The sequence below is a fragment of the Drosophila montana genome, unplaced genomic scaffold, assembly GCF_035044405.1.
Source record: "Drosophila montana isolate Dmon_TW-CO22-7 unplaced genomic scaffold, ASM3504440v1 contig_1_1, whole genome shotgun sequence".
NCBI classification, from domain to species: domain Eukaryota; kingdom Metazoa; phylum Arthropoda; class Insecta; order Diptera; family Drosophilidae; genus Drosophila; species Drosophila montana.
Window position 1 is genome coordinate 985,732 of NW_026996920.1, and position 22,674 is coordinate 1,008,405.

Sequence of the window (22,674 nt, forward strand, 5' to 3'; positions counted from 1 at the left end):
AAGAACCTTATTGTATTCTTAGCCTCGTAAATATTTATTTTGGTTTAAGTCTTGTGCCCAGGTCCTTGGCAACAATATACCTGTTAAGTGCATGGAGACCAGAGTATTCGAAATTACAAAACATTAAATGCCTGCGCGATGCTTGAAATTGCGAGGAAATTGCTAGAAATGTTTTTGGGCAAAGCCTTGAAGCAATTATGTTGATTTTCTTGACTTGGAAATGTAGTTGAGACCGGCTACTAATTGGGCGACAATTTGCGTACGTCGACAGAAATTGGATTGCTTTAATTGCCGTTAGCTCAAGACAATCATTTATATAAACTGAAAATAAAAGTATAGCCTAGGAATCATTAGACAGGACATGCCTCAGGCGAAGGCATATCCGTTGTATGTAATGGATTTTTAAAAACCAATTTCCGCTCCTCGAGACGAAAAACATGTAAAACTAATAACCCATTGCCAGCGCTGGGGATCGACAGTAGCAGCAGCAGAAGCAGCAGCAGCAGCAGTCGTTGATAACTCGGAAAAAGTGCCAAGGAAATTGTTTTCAATTTCAAAGAATTTTCAGTAAAGGAGAAAAAGTCAAGCTGTGCGATTAAAATTCGCTTTCACAATATTTATATAGAAACAAATTAAATTTTCTTTGCTCCGACAAGTTTTTGGTGCTGCCGACGATGGCGGCGAAACAATTTCATTTTGCAAAACAAAGCGGCAAAAGGCAACGGCGAAAATACAAAAAACAAAAGTGACTTCAAAAAAATAAAAATAAAAATAGAAATAAAAAAAATAAGCTGCACTTAAAAATTATTTACGAGACTCGCCGTACGCTTTCGCTCCGTTCCGCCCCCTGAGATCCCTATGTGGCCATAAAGTGGCTCCTCTTAAACTCGAAGGAAGTTGCAGAAGAAGAACCTCAGCTCGAGCCATTGACTGACGACGACTGACTACTACCAAAAGTTTCCTTAGTACCGTCTGTGTGAGTTTATGTGTGTGTGAGTGTATCTGTGTGTGTGTGTGTGTTTGTCTAGGTTTCTCTAGGTGTTGCTGCGGCGAATTGAAAAAGTTTAGACTCGCCTCCAAAAAAACTTTATGAGCGCCCCGCGTACACGTTTGCGGCAGCCTTTTAACGGCCTTTTTATGGCTGAATCGCAGCCAAAAACTTTGCCAGCGGTCGGCTGCGTTAGCTTTAACGCATCTTTGCTGAAAGCTAGAATCACCATCAGGTGTGCCTCAGTAAATATCAGGGTTGCAACAAGATCAAGTTCATATGGGTAAGTCATTGCTAAAGTTGGGTTATATTTAATTAAAATATTGTAAAATATTAGATTAAAGTATATCCAATCAATAATAAATAAATATTGTAATATATAGATAATTTTAAAAAGTTTTATTTTATTCCAAATCTTGATAAAGCATATTTTTTATTATGCCCAACTAAAAATGTAGGAATTAATGTAGTGAATATAATTTTTTAAAGATAGCAAAGAGTACGACAGTGAAATTTCGACAGGTTCTAACATAATAAAAGGTAACTTTTCAGTCTTCACAGTTGATGATTTCAAAGATATTTAGAACAAAAGCCCATATTAATTAAGGTAAAATCGAAACTAGGGTTGAATTAAATTAGATCTTTCTGCAGCAAATAATTCATTCTAATTTTCTATCTTATATTTTAGAGAGGAAACATGAAATGCTTCCAAGCCATTCAACTATTTGGCGCACGACGTTTCAGATTCTATTTTGTATTTTTTACTATGAAACAAATTTTTTTGAATTATTTTTACAGTATTTTAGTAAAACAAGAAGTTGACATGGCAATAAGTCAGCCTTAAACCGGGTTTGATGATGCGAAATTCCAAAAAAGTTTGCTCCTATTTTTTGTATATCGAATTTAATAGATTACTCTAAAACTTCTTAAAAATAAATATAATCCAAGACGTCAATAATTAGTATCTGTAATATATTTAAATTGGTTGATGGGCCAGTTAAAGTGAAATTACTTTGCTTCGTGCTCCCAACCCTGAAAGCAGCGAGAACCGCAACAGTTTGGAGCAGGCAGCACTTAGCCGCGGACGTGTATGTGAAACCCCTAAATTAAACTTTGAGGCTAGCGGCCAAAAGTCAAACAGGACAAGCTACCCGCGCAACCAGAAAGAGAGGGAGTGAGAGGCGCGGAATGATATGGCATATACCAAAAAAAAAAGGAAAACAAATAAAAAACGCATTGCCAAGGAGGATGAGTGGGAATTGCTGCAGGGGACGGTTGTTGAAAAGCCAAAGGCAGCAGCCGCAACAAGCAGCAAAAGGATGAGCCACGGGAGCCAAAGCCAATGAGCGTTAAAAAACGCGCAGAGAGACACAGAGACAAAAAACAGAGACAAAATGCAAAAGCCACAAGGCAGGAGGAGGGACAGACGAAGAAGCCGTAGCAGAAGTGAAAGAATCTGTAGCAGCGACAGGACAAACTTCAATTTGGGTTTGCGCCCGATACGCCATTGCGATTCAAATCGCAGCAGCCAGCAGTTGACATCGACATGGACAAGGACATGGACGCGGATGCGGACGCGAACGTGGACGTGGACGTGGACATGGGACGCTGCCATCGATGCCATCAATTGCGCGGCTTCGACTAACCCACTGCCCGCCCTCTGCGACTTGGGATTGCCGCTGGATCTCCAGCTGCTGTTGCGGTGTGGCTTGGGCCAAAACGTCCCAGGCGCATTTCAGCTCATGCTTCGACGCCTTTGCAATCGCGTTTGGCATTTGGCATTAATGGCGCGGGCGTACGGCAGGCAATCGACCAGAAGACGGCATGCGGAAGCAGGCAGTAGGCGGTAGTCGGTAAGAGGAAAGGAGAGAGAGTTGAGACAAAGCAAAAGCAACAACCGCAGCTCCATTGCATTACATATCTGCCGAGCACTGCGAAAATATTCATTAGCCCAGTTGGATGTCGAGTCGAAGGCAAAAAACTGGAGGTGTAGGCGTGGCCGCATGGCCCCATCGATATATACAGCATGGCGGAAAGTTTCGTTCATGGCAGCTTAGAGAGTTTTTCGCACAGATTTTTGTCCATTTTTGGCCATAAATTGCCGGTTGGCATTTCGGGTCTTCTGGCCAAGTTTTCAGCACGCGCTGCACTCGCGCATAACTTTTCTTCTACTTCTGTGTGTGTGCTGCGACTATTTGGAACAATTTTAATTAAAACGCTAGACAATTACACACAAAAGGAAATGCTGCGACGGGCGGAGCGAGCGGGCAAGCGATAGAGAGAGTGAGAGAGTTGGAGACACAAAGTGGGTGTGGCTGGGAGTGCGGATCTTTCAAGCAGGGCAATTGCAGCTCAAGTGCGTCTGTCGTGTGCTCAAGCAGCGCCAAACGTTTCCCACATGCCACAAATAGAAATATCAGACGCACACACACACACACACACACAAACACGCACACACGCTCAAACTAAGATTGAGTCTGGGCAAAATGGCGGTGATGAAACCGGAAGCGAGTACAAAACATGGACCGGCAAAACACGTTGCAAACTGTAAACTAAAAGCCACATACGGTACACGGAATCTTAACTGGAAAGCATAAGTACATAAACTAACAAACTGAAAAGCATTGACAGTACAAATATTCTCAAAATGTTCAGACATGCTAAATATATATATATATATTTATATATCAGTATATAAATCAGTAGGCACCCTGCTTTTGCTACTAAAACATATTGCAAATTTCCAAACTTTTTCATTTAGTGTATCCTCCCTGGTTCCTTTATTTCCTCAGTGTATTTTTCTTGCTGTTTTAATAGCCAATTTCTTTTCATGTTAAATAAACTCATGTTCAAATAAATTTTACCTGTCACTCGTTCTGTTTTATGACTAATGTCCTATTTGGTAACTTTATTTCGAGTATCACTATGTTCATTTGATTCCACTTTATAATTGTCATCTTCTTCGTGCCTGTCGTCTCCTCCTTAGCTTTCGCTTATCTATTGTTTTTGTTTAGGGTATCGTTTCTGCTTGTCTAATCAAATCTTGTTGTCATTTTCACTCCCGATCAACTTTTCCATATGATTTCTTGCTTATGAATATATATTGCCGTACATCGCATAAAGTGGGTAACTAATGCTACCCTTTGCTAGTGTTTTAAGAGCTCGATACACTCGCTTTGCAATGGAAAGTATCTCAAAGGCGTCTGGCGCACAACATGTGCTCCACTCTGAGGATGTGGAGCAGTTGGCAAAGTCCTTGTCAATTGCCGCCGGCAACGAGCTCTGAGATCGTTAGCTGACAGCTGTTTGGAAGTTATGCTTCTTATAAGTATATATATGTGTGTGTGTGTGTGAGTGTGTCTAGTATGTAAACGCTTAAAGTCAAGTTTTATTATAATTACAACTATAACATTTATTAACGGCTGATAGTGGAGCGCAGCTGTTGCTGTCGTCGTGTTGCCAGGTGCCGTCAAAGTCAACAAAGGCGAACAGCGCGAAATGAACAAAAGAGCGAGAGAGAGAGAGAGGAAGAGGGAGTGAGAGAGAAAGGGAGATATTCGCATAATATATAGTTGCATATTAGCAGGCAACAGCAACAGCACCAGCCCATTTTCGCTTGCCACGCCCACAAATCTAGTGCTTTTGGCCCTGTAATGTTGCATGTTATGAAGCCATTAGGGCCAACAAAGTTTCTGCTTTAAGAGCGCTCTAATTTTTTGCTATATGAGCGCGAGCAAGACAAGCAAATAGTGAGACTAAAAGAGAGAGAGAGAGAGAGAGGGTGAGGGAACTTGAGTTGCAGCATCTTTTGGCACTTAGTTGTTGGCGTCAGGCATTAAATAAAGAAAGATAATGTCTTTCCTCTGATGTGCAGCGAACGAACAGCTGTTGTATACGAGCTGCAGTGCCATAACTCAAGTGGCTTTCCTATCATTCATACTGCACGGCTCCAAGCTAAGTTAGGTTAAACCAGATCCACGAACGTTACTCTTACGTTTATTGCGGCTCAATTGTTCTTTAAGACATCTAGGGCATTATTATAATCATGTCATAGAAAGTATATATATTTTTGACAAGATAAAGATATTTAATACCCTCTTAGGAATACGATTTTGCAGATATGTGAATAGAATATTGATGATTGCAATTGCTGAATTCAGGATTAAATATCCTGTAAAGCAGAGAATTTCGGCAAGCTCATTCTTCGATTAATGTCTATATAAAAAACTGTATGTCCTGATTGACCGTAAGAGCTAGAAAGCTGAAATTTTCACTGTTACTTAATTTTAAAGCACTGCACAAAAACTTAATGAATACGTTTTCAGCGATTTGGGGAATTCCACCCAAAACAACGGAACCCAGAATCTGGTGACACTTGTAATATTAGATTACTCCCATTCGTTACACACAAATTTCTTATTCGGTATATATAACTAATTTAATTATTTCCTTGTCACATAACAAAGAGTAGGTTGTTTTTTTTCCACAGCTCGAATAGCAGTTGTAAAACACTTCTCGAAGCTTTACAGTGCACTTCGGTGCTGCTCTATACAGCTGCAATGTGGTATACGTTGCAATTATTACTTTTATATACATTTTCGCTGTATATCTGGCAGGCGAATTGTAAATGCTGTGTCAGCATAAACTCCGAGTCTAAGATTAAGGTCTGTGGAGATCATACAAGACCGACGCCCTGTTGTGGGAAAGGCAGATGCGACATTTTCTGCTGCAACTGTGATCGCGGATGTAGACCATATACATAGATTACCATTTTTTGAAGAAAAAAAATGTCACCAGGCCCGTATCAGAAAAAAAGAGTAAGGATATTTCAAAAAGCTTCTGAAAATAATTTTTAATATATTGTGCTTCATTTTAGAATAATAATACATGGGCATATCATGACATAATAAATGTCATTTTATTTTGGCTCATTTTTAAGCCGTTAATAGAGTTTTATAATTTGGTAATATATTATCTTAGATTCTATCTCTATATATAAAACTGTTTGTGCTGACTGACTGACTGACTGACTGACTGACTGACTGACTGACTGATTGGTGATCAACGCACAGCCCAAACCGTAAGAGCTAGGAAGCTGAAATTTTCACTGTAGTTACCTTATGTGATGTAGGTGCACGTTAAGACGGGGTTTCGGGAAATTCCACTCGCAAGTGTGGAAAAATCGCGAAAAACGTTTGTATGTAACTTTTTTGTTTACCATCCGATCGGCCCCAAACTTATTTTCAAAGATCTTTGTTCAAATTCATTTGAGGGGTGTTTCGCGCTTTTCGGAAAACCCATTCCTCCTTGGTGGAAATGGAGGTCAACGATTTGGTGGGTGACGTTTCGCGCTCAAATTCATTTCCAGTGATCTATATGAAAAATCATTTGAGACGTGTTTCTCACTTTTCGCAGAATTCAAATTTCTTCGGGGGGAATGCGATTTAAAGATTTTTTGGGCGGCGTTTTAAGTTGTGTCCGATTTGCTTCAAACTTATTTTTAAAGCTCTTCATAAGAACTTAATAAGTACGTATTTCAGCGATTTGGAAAATTCCACCCGCAACAGTGATAAATTGGCGGAAAACGGTTGTATGAAAGTTTTTTGTTTATCATCCGATCGGCCCCAAACTTTTTTTTTAAAGATCTTTGTTCAAATTCACTTGAGGGGTGTTTCACACTTTTAGGAAAATCCATTCCTCCTTAGTGGAAATGGAGGTCAAGGATTTGGTGGGTGACGTTTCGCGCTTAAATTCGTTTCCAAAGATCTATAAGAAAAATCATTTGAGACGTGTTTTTCGGGTGGAATGCGACTCAAAGATTTTTTGTGCGAAGTTTTAAATTGTGTCCGATTTGCTTCAAACTTATTTTCAAAGCTCTAAATAAGAATGTAATGAATACGTTTTTCAGCGATTTGGGGAATTCCACCCGCAACAGTGATAAATTGGCGGAAAACGGTTGTATGTAACTTTTTTGTTTACCATCGGATTGGCCTTAAACTCATTTTGAAAGATCTATATTCAAATTCATTTGAGGGGTGTTTCACACTTTTTGAAAAATCCATCCCTCCTTGGTGCAAATGGGGTCGAAGATTTGGTGGATGACGTTTTGTGTTCAAATTTATTTCCAAAAAACTATAAGAAAAATCATTAGAGACGTGTTTCACATTTCTCGCAAAATCTAAACTCCTTCGGTGGAAAATGCATTTCAAAGATTTTTTTGGTGAATTTTAAGAGTTTTCCGATTTGCATAAAAGTTGTTTGATTCCCGTCCGATCAGTTTCAAAAGTTTTCAAAGCTTTTTGAAAACATTGATTTTATAACATACGTGCCACGGGCAAGGCCGGGTTATACCCGCTAGTACAATATATACTATTTATCTATTATCAAGAATTCGAGCCATGTCCATCTATCTTTCTGCTTGGGTGTATCTATGCAAGCTAGTTGTGAATATAGAGCTATACGATAAAGTAGTTCGTTGCTGATAAGTTTTGGGTAATATGTAAGGAGCATTCTGAAACTTACACATGACGGGCTTGGTCAACAAATCTTGATGAACGAGGAAGTTTTTCGTGGGTATAAACATGACTAAAAATATATATTTAAGATGCTGTACTCTAAAGACATAATAAAAGTGTATTCAATATTTTCTTGTGATAAAAGGTTATTTCCGAAATATATTGTAATGGGCCGGCTGAATTTCCACTCCATAGTTGAGTTGGTTTTGAGTATTGTGAGATCGCCCGCTAGAGCCGATAATCAAGCAGTGAAATCCCTTTCGGTCCCTTTCACTATATCCTAAAGTGCAAATAATTTGGATTTGTTAAATATACAACAATTTGGCTTTATGCCGATACAGATAGAAACGAGGCTTGCGCAACACTCTTTTTGACAGCTTTATTGGTTGTTACGCAACTTCCATTTATACTGACCATTCGGCTCGCACGCTCTGCAAATTGAATTTGTCAAATTGAAGCTTTTGGTAATTTTGTTTGTATTTTTTGTTTGCTTTCATTGATATTTTATTTTGGCCAACGGTCATTTAAACAGATTAAGCCAAATTGAAACCGAGCAAAGCTGTGAGCTGTTACAAATTTCATTTGACCCTCTCTGGCCCTCCTTCTGGCCACTCCACGCACCACTTCGCACCACTACACGATTTTATCTGGTGGTCCAGCATAATTTTGTCATTTTTACAGCAATTGATCTCGGATTGAATGACATTGCGTTGGCTCTGAGTATTTGGGGGTGTGTGCAAAAATTTGTTTTGGGGTTTGTGTCCGTTTGTTTCTGTTTCAGTTTCTGTGTCTGTTTTGGCTGCACTTTCTGGTTAAACTGTCCATAAAAGCGAAATGAAAAATGCAAATTGAATGAGCGAACGCTCTTTGCCGTCCAATGTCAGACAGGGAGCTACTCCAAAAACTTCACTTAAAGCTAAATTAAGTGTAAGCTTTAATGCTTCCCAGCGAGTTTCATTTGCAGAACTACGTAAAATTTATATTAAAAATATAAAACTTTTTTTTTGTTTATTTTTGTTGCCTGCAGTCTTACAACTTTTCACACACGTTCGCCAACTTACGAGTTAACCTCCAGCTCCTCGTCGTTCTCTGTGTAAATTTATTGAAATTTTGCGTTGTCTGCGCATAATTGTTGGCAATTTAAGAGCTACAAAAAACCTCTCAGTCCCGCCTTGCGTTTCTCTCAGTTGTCACCAGGGCTGCAGGCTTAGCAAAAGCTTTAGAGCAAAACCCTGAAGTCCGCAATTTCTATCGACTTAATGACACTATCTGAGTTAGTTACTTCTGACTATTTAACTTAAGGGCACTAGAGAAATTGGCTAAAATTGTTTTTAAATCAACTTAAGCAGCTTTAACTTAGTATAAATAAATGTAAAGAAATTGCACACAAAGGTATGTTCACAGTTAGAGTGCTTTAGTGGGGTATGCTTGCAAATATTTAAAAGGTCGTTGATGCATATACAATCATAAATACACCCAGACCTACACACACTCTCACAAATATACACGCCGCTAACTGCGGAGCCAAGTTCACCTTCTCGATCCTTCTGACATTGTCACGACTTTTATATGGCATACAACATATGTGTATTTCAAAGCGCAAGGCTATTTCATAAATTTCATATTCTTGATATGTGTAAATTATACAAGATCTTACATGTCAAATTTTAGGTCACTTTTTCAATCTTTGCTATGATATGTTAAAAGACTTTGTTCCAAAGTCGATATTTATCATTATTATAGTGTGGTGGAGATATCGAACCAAACAGCTTAACTCATAATATATCAAGATAGACGATCATGACCAGACAAACTCAACTTGTCTCCTTGAGTAAGAGTATATATATACTTAATGGGGTCGAAAACGCTTCCATCTGTCCGTTTAATACATTCTTTCCCCTTTTACAGGGTAAAAAACGAATATCTGAAACTAAAATGGGGTTATACCATTTAGATGCATCAGTCGCAGACAGACTTGCGTTTTTTGGGATTAATCCTATACTGGTAGCATCTTCAACTGGTGTAACTTGTACTTTACATCATTGGGCGTTGTTTTGCGGTCTGTTGTCAATTTTTAACTTCAATATTCTGTCGGCAATTGCTGGGCCACTTATTTTAATGCTCGCCAGTTGAATATCTTATTATTAACCTAAATTTGTTTGGGGCGGCCACGCCCCCGTTGGCTTGTCAGCGTACCCTAAACGGTGCAGTCATTAAGCGTACCATTTATGCGGCTGCTCGCCTTCATTGTGTATGCAGAGCTCAAACTGGGCCAAAACAATTACCGCATAATAAATCAATTTTGAGTTCTATGAATTTGCAAAGCAATACACCCACTTCAATACGCCCCCAGGCTCTGCGTTTGCCTTCTACCAGCTGCCTTCAATCATTCAGGCAGCGTTTGATAGAGTTGCTCGCCATCTTCTGTGTGTGTGTGTGCGTGGGGTGTGTGTGTGTGTGTTTGGCACAGTACAAATCCTGTGTGGGTAGCAATTTTCAGCTCAACTATGCAAATTACTGACAGTTGGTAGCCTCAATTTAATTCGCCGCCGCAGAAACGGCAAAATAATATACAAATAAGAGCATGTCCTAAAAAGAAGGCAAATTGAAATTGGCAGAAAAATTTTAGCGCACTGTATTTTAAATATTTAATTGCGATACATTTCCCATTCAAGTCATTTACATGGCTTACAAGCGAACACACACTCGCGCACACACGACGATTTCCAAATTGAACCAATAACTATTGAATTTTAAATAAAATAAAATTGGGTTAAATCAGCAAACGAACTACACATACCAGAGGCAGTTTGTAAAATCAGAGTTGTTTGCAGAAGATGGGATTGAAAGAGACTTAAAACATAAGTAGAAAGAAGTTAAGAGTATCTAATGGCAAAAGAGGATTTTCGTAAAATGAGAGAGTGATAGCACATTGCAGTGGGATTTGAGAAGAGAAGTCACGATTTCAATAAAATCAGTTTAAGAAAAATCAGAGGTATTTCGAAAAATTCTTTTAAAAAATATAGTTTTTGTGGTAATTACGAATAAATGTTAACTAATTACTTGCTTGCAATGTATTTACAAAAGGTTTGAAATCAGAAAATATATTCCACCAATAAAAACACATAGAAACATCTTAAAATTTGCTTGTGGAATATCCTACCTTCTGTTCAAATAAACATCTTCTTAGTTTTAAGGAGTTTACCTCGATTATTTTGTATATTTCGGTGTTAATCGCTGATATTTCGTTTGTGACTGACAGGCAATATTTTTAATGAGAGAAACGTTTCTAGCCATAAGACACTTAATTTATATTCTTAAATAATAAAGGATTTTGTGGTTGGCATTCATTATATAAATAAGTTTGTAAATTATAAAGAGATATCTGATAGTTTAGAGAGTAAAAAAGAGCCAAAAAAGATGATTCTGCTTTTGTGGTATTGCAGAAATATAACATGTCTCTGTCCTTCCTCTTCTTAGTCTCAAGCAGCACCCAAAACATTCTACGTTTGCGCAACAAGCCAACACAATATGGAGAATATCAGTCGCTTCTCTGGCAAATACTCGTACTTAAAGATGGGAGCTCTTTTGGCTAAAATACATTAAACTAATTCAATCTGCAATGCAACATACCAGAAATGTTAACATGATACATTTCTGTTATGATAACATCTGTTGAACACAGTCGATTAAGACAAAAGCACCTGATTTTCCTATGACCTAAGCATGATTTAAATTAAGGAAATTATAGAAATTATTCGTGTTGTTTTAAGTTTCTAATAAAGCAAACATTCCAATGGCATTAGAAATTAGAATTGTCTGCTTATGTCGGGGAAAGTCTCAAAAACATCGAAAGCTCATTTTGCGCCATATGCATGCACTACATTAAACTTCAACTGCAAAGACATATTTACATATAATTAAGTGCCACATCTTTCCAACTGTCATGCGGATAGAGTGGGTGGCAGTTTGGGAGAGAGGGAACTGTTGGCGACTCGAGAATGCCACACAATGCAATTTTCGAATAACACGAACGGCAAATATCAATTCAATTCATTTATTTGCACAGCAATTTGCCAGGCAGGCAGCTATATCAAACCGACTGTAGAATTCTCAAATGTTATTTTCTTGCTGTTATTTTTGGCATAATCCGAAACTAACAGATGCGAAATGGATTTGTCGTTTGACAGTTGATGGATCTGACGGTTGCAACAAATTGAAACAGGGTGAAAAACAACTTCTCTTAACGACAAGTTCTATATATATATATATATTATACACACACACACGCTCACACATATTTATAAGCACGCTATAAAAATGTCACATGAAGCAATTTAAAAACATACTAACCAGCTCTGAGCTCAGTGGCACGGCCCTTTTGAGTGCGGCCTGCATACAATTTTAATGGAAATTATTATATTGTTGGCACAGCAATTAATTAATTATGTGGCTTTCATGTAAAACACACGAAATATTTATTAATTGGGTGACACACGATATTTTATTGCCCGTTCATTTTTTTATACCCCGTCTCGAGGGTATACGACTTTTGTTACCAGCCTGCAGTCCATAGAGATAAATATTGATAATGGTATTGTGACTCGATAGATGATAGTTCTTGATCAGCCCTAAAGGAAGAGTCGTTCGAGCCATATTTGTCAGTCAGTCCCTCCAAATCCCAGCTCGTCTTTCCATGTTTTTGATCGTGTCGAGCTCGGGAACTATTAAAGACGTAAACTTTCAATTTGGATCATATCTCAGAGCTTATAATAGCTAGAGACACCAAAGGGTATGGAAGCTCTAACATGGCAGACCAATATAACGAATTGGGTTTCATTTTCACATTTCCCAAAAAAATTATATTTGTTTAATTAAGTTTCCTTATTCAAGCGCCAAGTATTGTATAAAGATCAGACTATACCAAAGTTATTCTGGAAGGAATTTTCGAATTGTGGTCCTTAGAGTAAAAGGAAACCTCCGACGATTGCAAAGATTAGGTGTGCATATTTGTACGCAAGTTTGAATATATATAAGGGAACTAGGAGCTGACTACAGGATATCTACCAATCTACCAGTCACTCTGGGTAATATTACTTTAACAGCTTTCATTAACTGATGTAGTGCTAGAGGCCCAATTAAATCTGAAAACATTTTTATTTCGATTTGATTTAAAATATTCCACTAACAGATTTTCGCAGCTTGTTGTGAGAGTTCAGCCTTTCGCTTTTGGATTGGCAGGTGCTTCAGCGAATTTGTCTGAATTTAAATGCGCTGAAATTAATGCGCATTTGTCTGCTGCTGCTGCTGTTGCATCGTCATCAGCATTTGTCTGTTGCACCTTTGTGCCAGCGTCAGTACGTAACGATGTTTGCATGTTCCGCTCTTTTTGACTCATTCTCTATCTCTCTCTCTCTCTGATTCTTTTCGCCATGTCAAGAGCATTCCAGGCACTCGCAGCAGCTAAAAGTCGACAACGCTTCATTTGACTCGAATCGCGTATACGCCACGTTGTTCGTTTATATTTTGGTCCCGTGCAATGCGAGTTTGAAATCCAATTGCCATGAAATTATACAGTTGTATAAATGAATCCTACTAGATATGCGTGCCACATATGCCACATGTTAAGCGAAACGTTGCAAAGGTCTTGCAGTTGCAAAGCTCAATGAACCACAACAATGCGTAATTGTCGCTCAAAAAGTTGTCCATGAGTTTGAGCTGAAAGAGACTGCAGCTGCAATATACTAAGAGGCAAAAACTTTGAAGTCGGTTGAAACAGACTGTGCTCTGTACTCTGCTCACAGCTTAAAGCAGCCAATAAGTTACAAACTTATTATTGGGCTGTTATCTTAAGAGTGGCAGGATATATTTTATGAGGAAGTAAAACGCAGGATCTTTCAGACTTCTAGCAAAAATTGTACCATTTATCTTGCCATTCTATATTGGCGAGGCCAAAAACTTAGTTTTGACCTTTAGAAGAGATCATCGGTATTATAGCACGACTTGCTTTCATGCGGACAGACAGAGGAATAGGAGACGAAATAATCAATATACCCCTCTAATGCTTGTCAACAGAGTATAAAACTATTATTGACTATCATACTGCAAAAGGTATAAAAACTATTGAACCCCTTAGCCGGAATGTTTGTTTTAACTTTTGATGATTTTGATTTTACTTAAGATGAATTGTATAAGCTCTGCGTGCGAAATATTTGGGCACAGCTTCGAAGGCTTCACGCAAGTTGGATTTATATATATATGAGACAGCTAACAAGTGAAAAGAGCGCATTTAGTCACATGTCCTTAAGGAAAGCACTTGCAGGAGTTGGTCAATGCAGTAGCGAGTGAGATTTATGTGCTTTATGCCGCACATTAGCGCATTGTCACCGCACTCGGCACACTTTCAATAAATTAGCCCGAGGCTCACACGGTCCACACTCGAGTGAAGTCGACTAATGCGCTTAGCGCCTTTGTTGCGACATTTTGGCCAAAGCGCTGCCAGGGAAGGCACGGCGGGCAGGCGGCAAAAATCCGCCATAAATAAAGGATAACAATTTGTTAGCCTGCAACAAGTGGCAAACTAAATCAACAAAAGTGCGAGTAGATTTCGGCCAAGAGCACTTCGACTCGTTCCTTCTCGCTCATTCCCAGTCTCTGAGTATGTGTGTGCTTGTGTATGTGTGTGTGTGTGCGTGTGTGACTACACATGTAATCCAAAGCTGGTAATGGAGAACGGTACGAGGCTGAGCGTTGAGTATGGCACGTAGCAGCAGGTGGAACTGGCGCTGATAAACAGTTATCTGTGTTTACTTTAGCAAGCAAGCGTCTGGGCGCGAGTCCTTGAGTTATGGATGCTATATTTTGGCAGGATACTAAGCGAACATTTTAAAGATTTCAAGAAACATTCAATTTTTTTCTTATAGAATTCTTACTTTGTTTTGTAAGCATCAGAGATAAGCTTGGAGATACCCTGTATCCAGAAATGAGTTGCCCTTACAAGTATTCGAACTTCCTCTTATATGTATATTCATCTACAAAAGACATACACTCAAACGTAGCAGCGTTTCCTTTTCTTTTTCCCTGAATTCGATGAAAGATGATATATTATTTAACATTGGTAAGCATTAAAGGCCTTCTGTTTCAAATTTGTAGAACTTAAGTCTTATTAAAGCAATAGCTTTAGAAGCACCTGCCTTCCACATTTGAGCATTTAAGCTATAACAGAGTTCAAGATAGAACCTTTTCGACACACAGACAAATGGACTTGGCCACTTTATGAAATCGAAACTTATGCTTAAAAATGTTTAAGATTATTTCTTCTTTCAATTATATGCATTTAACTTTATAATAAAAATGTATGCGCAATTCACAATTTACATAAACAAGAATTTGTAAAATTGGGGTTTCTTTAAAATTCATTTATGTTTTCTCAGTGTATAGGTAATATGAGCAATTTGATTTTGGGTCCCTTTGGAGTACAATGGCAAAAGCGAAAGAACAGTTTTTTGTTTTAAGTACATTTTACTTTGTCCCTAAAACCACAACAAGGATAGAAGCAATTCGGCCTCGCAGGACTCCAAGTAGTAGCTGAAATTAAGCCTTCAACGCATAGTGTCCCTTTTTCCGTTTCTTTTTCTTTGTTGGTAATAACATTAATGCAATTTTACGCACACTTTAGCTTTCTATAATCCTAAGGAGAATACTTTAAAATTGAAACACAATGTGCGATATTTTGTTTCATTAAATATAAAAAGTTGTGTAGAATACTGTTCTTAAACGCATGTTTGTTTTGTACATATGCAAGCCCGAATGCAAGCTTACATACCCGGATACCCGGTTACATACATACATACATACATACATATATACATACATACCTACATACATACATACATACATACCTACATACATACATACATACATACATACATACATACCTACATACATACATACATACATACATATGTACAACTACATACATGCATCTACATCTACATACATTTCTGCTTATCTACTTAACCGCTCCACCTCCTCCTGCTCCACCGCTTCAAGCTGCTTCTCCACCGGCCGTTGAAGCCAACGTTCCCTGCAGTGTTGAATTTCAGCAGGGTCTACTTAAAGTTTTGAGAATCGAGGAGGAGAGCATTTAAAGTGTATTTATTTTCAATTTGCAGCGCAGTAGTATCAAACTTAGACTGTGTTAAGTTGAAGAAAAATGTGTACGTACGCACACACGCATACATACACGCATACATACATTCGTACATACACATACATACATATACATTCCCACATACATCAATACATACCCCACAATTAAGAACATTTTCACGCTATTGCTCAACTTAACACATTTTTACCTATTTTAAATTATCTTTATACATAAAACTGTTTGTTCTGACTGACTGACTGACTGACTGACTGATTGCTTGCTGATCAACTCACAGCCCATACCGTAAGTGCTAAGAAACTGAAACTGTAGTTACCTTATGTGATGAAGGTGCATGTTAAGACGGGATTTCAGAAAATTCCACCAATTGTGGAAAAATCGGATACTTTTTGTTTTCGATCGGCATCAAACTCATTTTAAAAGATGTTTCTTCAAATTAAATTTGAGGGGTGTTTCACTCTTACCAAAATATCGAATGTTTCCTTGGTGGAAATGGGGTTCAAAGACTTGGTGGGTGATGTTTCGTGATCAAATTTATTGTCAAAGATCTATACGAAAAAAAATTGGAGACGTGTTTCACACTTTTCGAACTTCCAAGCTTCCTCGGTGGATAATGCGATTCAAAGATTTTTTGAGCTAAGTCTCAATTTTTATCCTATTTGCTTCAAACTCATTTTTGAAGCTTTACATATGAATTTAATGATACGTGTTTCTGCGATTTGGGAAATTCCATTAGCTTGTGTATATATCTAGGCTATAATCTATATCTGTGAAAGAATTCATAGTCTTTAATTCAAAGACACGTTTTAATTATCAATAATCGGAAACAAACATACTGCAAGGGTACTATGACCTTTGATTCTAACGAAGAATATATTTACTTTATAGAGTCTGCCTTACATTCATTCATTAATCTGCCTTACATTGATCATTGATCGAATGGTATAAAAAAGGTTTCTACAGCCGTTTCCTATCAACTAATCACAATTGCCGGTGGATTTTTCTACAGTCCTGCCTTAGTCTGCACCTAAGGGATAAACTCTTATATAAAAGATATAACCCAGAAGTAGGTCGTGTTCTATGCCAGGAAAACAGGCTTCCAACTTTTGCACTTAGCTGATAATTTACCGGCCAGTGTTCCCCTAGATAGTTTAAAAACACAAAGTGCAGTCAAACCGGAAATTCGTTACCCGCTTATCAACTTTGACTGCGGGTGGCAGCGGCAGGCGGCGGGCGGCGGGCGCGGTACTGCGTGAGAATTCCTTTGAGTCTGTCAATGCACAATCGACTGAGGGTGCAACTGACACATGCACAACAGCAAAAGTTTCAGTAATTCGCTTCATTAAGTAATTAACACACTCATTATAATTTAATTAACATTATTGAATGAACAAACACACACATACAGCCACGCACACATGCACATACAATGCCATAAGTATTTATATGAAATATGTCCTATTAAGTTTCTATATTTTGTATAGAATCAAATGGAGGGCGTAGAAAGCAACTATAGACGATGAATAGTTATAATATCCTTAATATATAATGCTACAAATATACTCAGATACTGGGAAAATGTTCTAGATTTGACTCACAACTTAAAAACAACAAACCTCCTTGCGACCAAGAAACCTCTTTGCGACCTGTGTATAGCTGTGGCGTTTGCTTCGTTTTTAACTATGCCGAGAAAGTAAGCAGATCTTCGGCATGCCGAAGATTTAATACCCTTGTTGGCCTTTTGCAAATACGTGAGACTAGTGCAGCTCGAAAATATTGAGTTTGTTGAAAATATATTTAAAAACCGAATATTTTTCTATATAACCACTAGTCTTTCCTATATGATATAGTGGTCCAATGTTGATACGACTTTGCATATAAAACATAACGGCTTCTGCGAAAAAGGCGAATGCAATGAATTCTGCTGCCATTACAAAGAGGGATGTAAATTTGCAACTAAGTAAACCTTTGCTGAGTAATTTTGGTTAATCAAACGTACCTATATTTACATTCTTTAATTCCAATGCTATTTTCAGAAAATCTAATCCGAAAAAACATTGAGGGTCCTATTATGAATACATCTGTCATGGGATATCTTACCACAAGTATTCTGTTTAGACAAATGAATATTTTGATTTTATTTTGCTCTCATAACTCACCCTTTTCAACCAAAAGGGGATGAATACGATTTCCGAAAATGCATTATTCCGCGTGTCCTTTGTAGATTATTAAAACATCGCCCATACAACCTATATAAGGCATTTTCCAACCGGGATGGATTGATTTTCCCAAAGAGGACTAAGTACGAAGAGGCTAATTTGACAACTCAAGTTCGGGTTATCTTCTACTAGGGAGAGAGCATACTTACATAGTATGTTATTTAGTGCATTTGTTAATAATTTTAACATAACAAAATGGGCAAATGACACAATGGATTCTCGTTACAATAACACAGCAAATAAATTTAAGCGTGCCCGTCACACAGCGCAGTTCCAATATAAATATAAACTGTGGCAATTGTATTTTTTTAGTAAACAACTCTTTTATGAGAAAATATCCGATATCAATTCAATGTACATCTTACAGGGAATTAATAAAAATTGTAAACTGGTTATATAACCAATATGTAAGCAGGGCTTTACTTGACTAAGTAAATGCTGTTACTTACATTTCCACAAAGTTATTTCACCCACTTTCCCATTTTTCAATGGGTTTAGGGTATAAAAAGAGTAAATAAGTAAGAAACCTAGAAACCTAAGTGAAAAGATGGAAGAGAATATTAAACAAGAATAAGGGAAAAATCATTGATTGAGAGGTTTTTTGCGAGATCGGCAAGTTGTACCCCTACTTATAATACTTATTGGTCAGTAAGTTCCCGAGTGTATCTTTGAATCAAAGACTTTGTTAGGGGAATAGATTGTTCAGCGGAGAACACGTGCTGAAATGAGGCCAGATACTTTCTGGTAGGTCCAAGAACGGGAATTTAAGTCGGCAACAGTCAATCTATGAAGAAAGATAACATGGAGTATTATCCTACGGTAAGTTAACGACGAAGGATTAAGAAAAAACAGCTTGCAGGAGTACGATGGCAAAGGGAGATTGGCAGTCCACGTTGAGGCAAGAGCAAAAATTTATATATAATACTTTTATAATCATCAGAACTATTTTAATCTACCAAATGAACATAAATAATAATTTTAAAGCTTATATTGACTTGACAAATTCCTGCTGATTGAGAACCGGCGACTTCGTGCTCGTGCTTTGCAGAACAAATTTTCTTATATCCCGCTTTTGTGTAAACTTTCGACCCAAAGGAATTTGGTGCAGTCAGTCAGTCAGAACAAAATCTTTCATATATATTGTTTATAGATCCGTTTGCAATTATTATTAATTTACTTAAAATAAATGTACATCAATTAAGTATCGAACATTATACCATAATTTCATTCCGAAAATATTATTGGTATTAAAGCAAAGCAAGTCATACTCATTAAGTAAAATGTTTATATATGCATCTATCCTGGCATTTGCAGCAATGCCTATCGCACGAGCCTCTTGAGCAACAGCGGTTATGTTTGCCACACGGTAAGTGAATACATATATCGCCATATGGAATGCAATTCGGATAAGAGTGGCACGGTTGACCAGGCCCTGGGATATATTTCAGCTCTATTCTAGGGCAGCAGCCCGCCATATTCCCGGACGACACTGCTAGAAACAGCAGCTGGCATAATATTACCAATGGCCACGTATAACACAGCATAGGAAATTAAAAGAGCTCTTCCCTCAAAAAGAGTTATTGCGTAAAATTCAAAATAAAACTAAGTTCTGCTTGCCACAGTTAATATTTGTATTGGAGCTTAGCTGTGTGACGGGCACGCTTAAACTAACTAGCTATATTAACGCTATATTAACCGCGACTATTTATTTATAAATGCGTCAGTAGATGATACTCTGTACTATAGCTGTCAATATCGATCATCTCCACCATCGATATTTTCATTCTTTATTGCTCCTCTTAATCGATGCTATAGATTTAAATGTATTAACAGATAACACTGGAACCAATCAATAAATAAACGATCGATGCCGGGTGTACGGTTGATTAAAAGTTAGAGCTAAATATAAAGGGATTAAAAATGCATGCTTAAAAAATATAATAATGGCTTCATGCTGGGAACCACTAATTATATTCTTATAATAAGTAAATAGTGTAAAATTAAAACGGTGTAGAGCTTTACAAAATTTATTAAAATGGCAAATGTAGTCAAAAGAAAGGTGACGTTACTTTTAGAAGTCTATTCTTTTACTTTTTTTTCGAAATTCGAAAATTAAAAATAATTGTTCTCTTTTTATTTCATTATTGTGTTAATCTTGAAAAAGGTTGATCATTATTTTTACTTTTTTTTTTAATTTCACGTCACGTTTTCTTAATTAAAGAGAGTTTTAATTTATGATAAATAATTATAGCACTTACGTACATACCATTCATCTCCAAAAGCGCTTTCGCTGATGTACGGTGACGAATTGCTGTAACAAAACAAATTTGCACAAAAGGGCACAAGAAGAAAAATAAAAAAAAAACACAGCTCATATGTGGCAGAGCTTTTTTTCTCGCTCTAGTTACTCTCTTTCTTTTTGCTCTCTTGACCAAAATGGTCATAGCAACGGAGAAAAAGAGAGAAAGGATATAACATGAGAAGGAAAAAAAATGAAAGAGAATTAACCGATTGAATTATTATTATTATATTTATTATTATTTTTGTGAGTCAGTCAATAAAATTAAAACAAACAACAAAAAAGTCGAAAAACTACGCAGCTTCACCGCCGACGTTTGCTGCTCAGGCGCGGAGTAATACTGATTCGGCGACAATGCGGCGACGATAGTCTCTCCCATGAGCTCCACGATAGGCGGCGAATTCACTTTAATGTTGAGAGCGCATTACCTGATCTCAAGAGGGGACACCTAATTTTGGAATTGCAATCATTTTAGGCGAATTCAGTGGTTAATGGGTATTTCGGCAGCAATCCAGTCGGCACAAGTTTCCCCTGGCTGGTGCTAATTTTTGGCCTATCCCAACGTGGGATAGTGGAACATTCGCCATTTCCAATTAACTAACATAATATGAAAAGCAATCTCTCCATTTCTAATTTTTCCTAACATGCACCGCCGGTCGTGACTCATAGATGTCGCTATCTAGGATATTCTTTTTTTTTTTCAATGAAAGGAACTTCGAATGCATGTCTTCTCAGCGCGGCGCTGCATACAGGGTATCTTCAGGGTATCCACTATGATAATATTGCGCATTTCTCGCTATGTTAAAAAGAAATAATTAAATTATTTACCCGTCACAGTGCGCTGCTTCAATATAAATGCCGATTGGCGCAAAAAGAACTTGCGTCTCTTACTAATCGCAGTTATCGCTCCAAAAGTAATTTTTCCAATAAGCTGTGATGGCCAACGTTTGGATGTTGGTATTATCACTGGAGCTGCTCTTTCTTATTGTGCAAGCGGGAGAAGCAAATTTGTTTTTGAAGGGTTGCTGCCCGTTAAAGGAGTTGACTTTTACGCCTAAAACAGATTTCGCATGCGAAAATATTCCGGGTGCATTCACTAAAGACGACGTATGTGCTTACCAGCCGTGTGGAAAAAAGCGCTGTTGCGGCACCGGCTGGTGCAATATGCTCTGCTGCAACTGCCGAGGGGGATGCGAGGATCAATCTAATATTAACTATTTTTTGCGTCACTTCCAAAAGTGTTGCATAAGAGATGTGATTTCAGTTCGGTAACTACGCTTATACCTTCATTACAAATTATTTTATTTATGTTTATTTACATGAACCTTGCTAAGGAATATAAGCCCATAAAAAGATCAGACGACCCAAATAGAGCTGGCAATATTAAAACTCACATAGATATTATTTGATCAGAGGCAAATCTTGAACACAAAAATAAAGTGTGAGATATTTGTTCCAAGCGTAACCAAATAATTCATTGGCTGCAGTACTCCATTGACAGCTTTCTTGGACGGAAAGCGACTAAAAGAGGGGTGTCCGGCTAATAGAGGAGCACTGGGTTTGTCCAGATTTTTAATCGTTTCACAGAAAATGTCTGCTTAAAAGGTCTGACCGCATAATAGGATTGTCGGTCAGGAGAGTTTCACTGTGATTATATAACTTATTGGATAGTTGTCCGTCCCATTGAAACACATTTTTAAGGTTCTTTGGAATCCACGCTTCCTATTTCAAAATGTAGGTCCCTGATATTGTAGGTCCACCACGGAAGTAAAATGAGCTGGAAACTTAAGTTTTATTTTCATCCGATGGACCAATGCACCTTTTTTTTTTAAATATGTATGACAAATATAAGTTTTAAAATGAATTCAGTGTGACGATTGCGGTACAGTGAAACAAGGAGCCTACTTGGCCACACTGAAATCAATTTCTACTATACGTTCTGTTCGATTACAAACTGAAGACCTGATCAATGTCAAATCAGTATTGCAAGTATCCCAACACATTGAGATTTTAGGCATGGCTCCCTATTTTGTACTTGCATCAGCGTTTTCCCCACGACATTTACACACGGATTCCATTCGGAGCCTGTCAATCACAAATCAGTCAATGCGCCAACGACGAGGACGACATCGTCGCCAACTCGTTTGCATACAAATTACAGATGCAAGTCACATTTGATTGAAAACAATTTGAAATGATATCGCACTCATCCGCATCCTGCTCCCCCCGCCACTGCTCGTTATCGTCTTGGCTATGCCTGGCTCCGGGCACGTGGCCTGGCCTCAGTTGTAGCTGTTGCCGCCAAGTGGCTCTATTTTATTATGCCGCTGCTCTGCATTTACCTTCACAAAAGGGCCAAATCATGTGCACACTTTATTGCTTTTACGTGCGAATTGTTTGTGTTGGCCCATAAAAGATATAAACCAAATTGCTCTAGTCCAATCCACAATCCTCAATCCGCAGTCCATGGCGAGCGTTTCATT

At 37.9% G+C, this 22,674-nt stretch overlaps 1 long non-coding RNA gene across 1 annotated transcript; it reads left to right on the plus strand.

Moving 5' to 3' along the window:
- The first annotated feature begins 21,033 nt into the window (after nt 1-21,033).
- LOC135426294 (uncharacterized) lies at nt 21,034-21,651 on the plus strand. The gene is made up of 2 exons (XR_010435885.1): nt 21,034-21,459; nt 21,526-21,651. It is a non-coding gene; the product is annotated as an uncharacterized LOC135426294 (long non-coding RNA).
- Nucleotides 21,652-22,674: the final 1,023 nt, after the last annotated feature.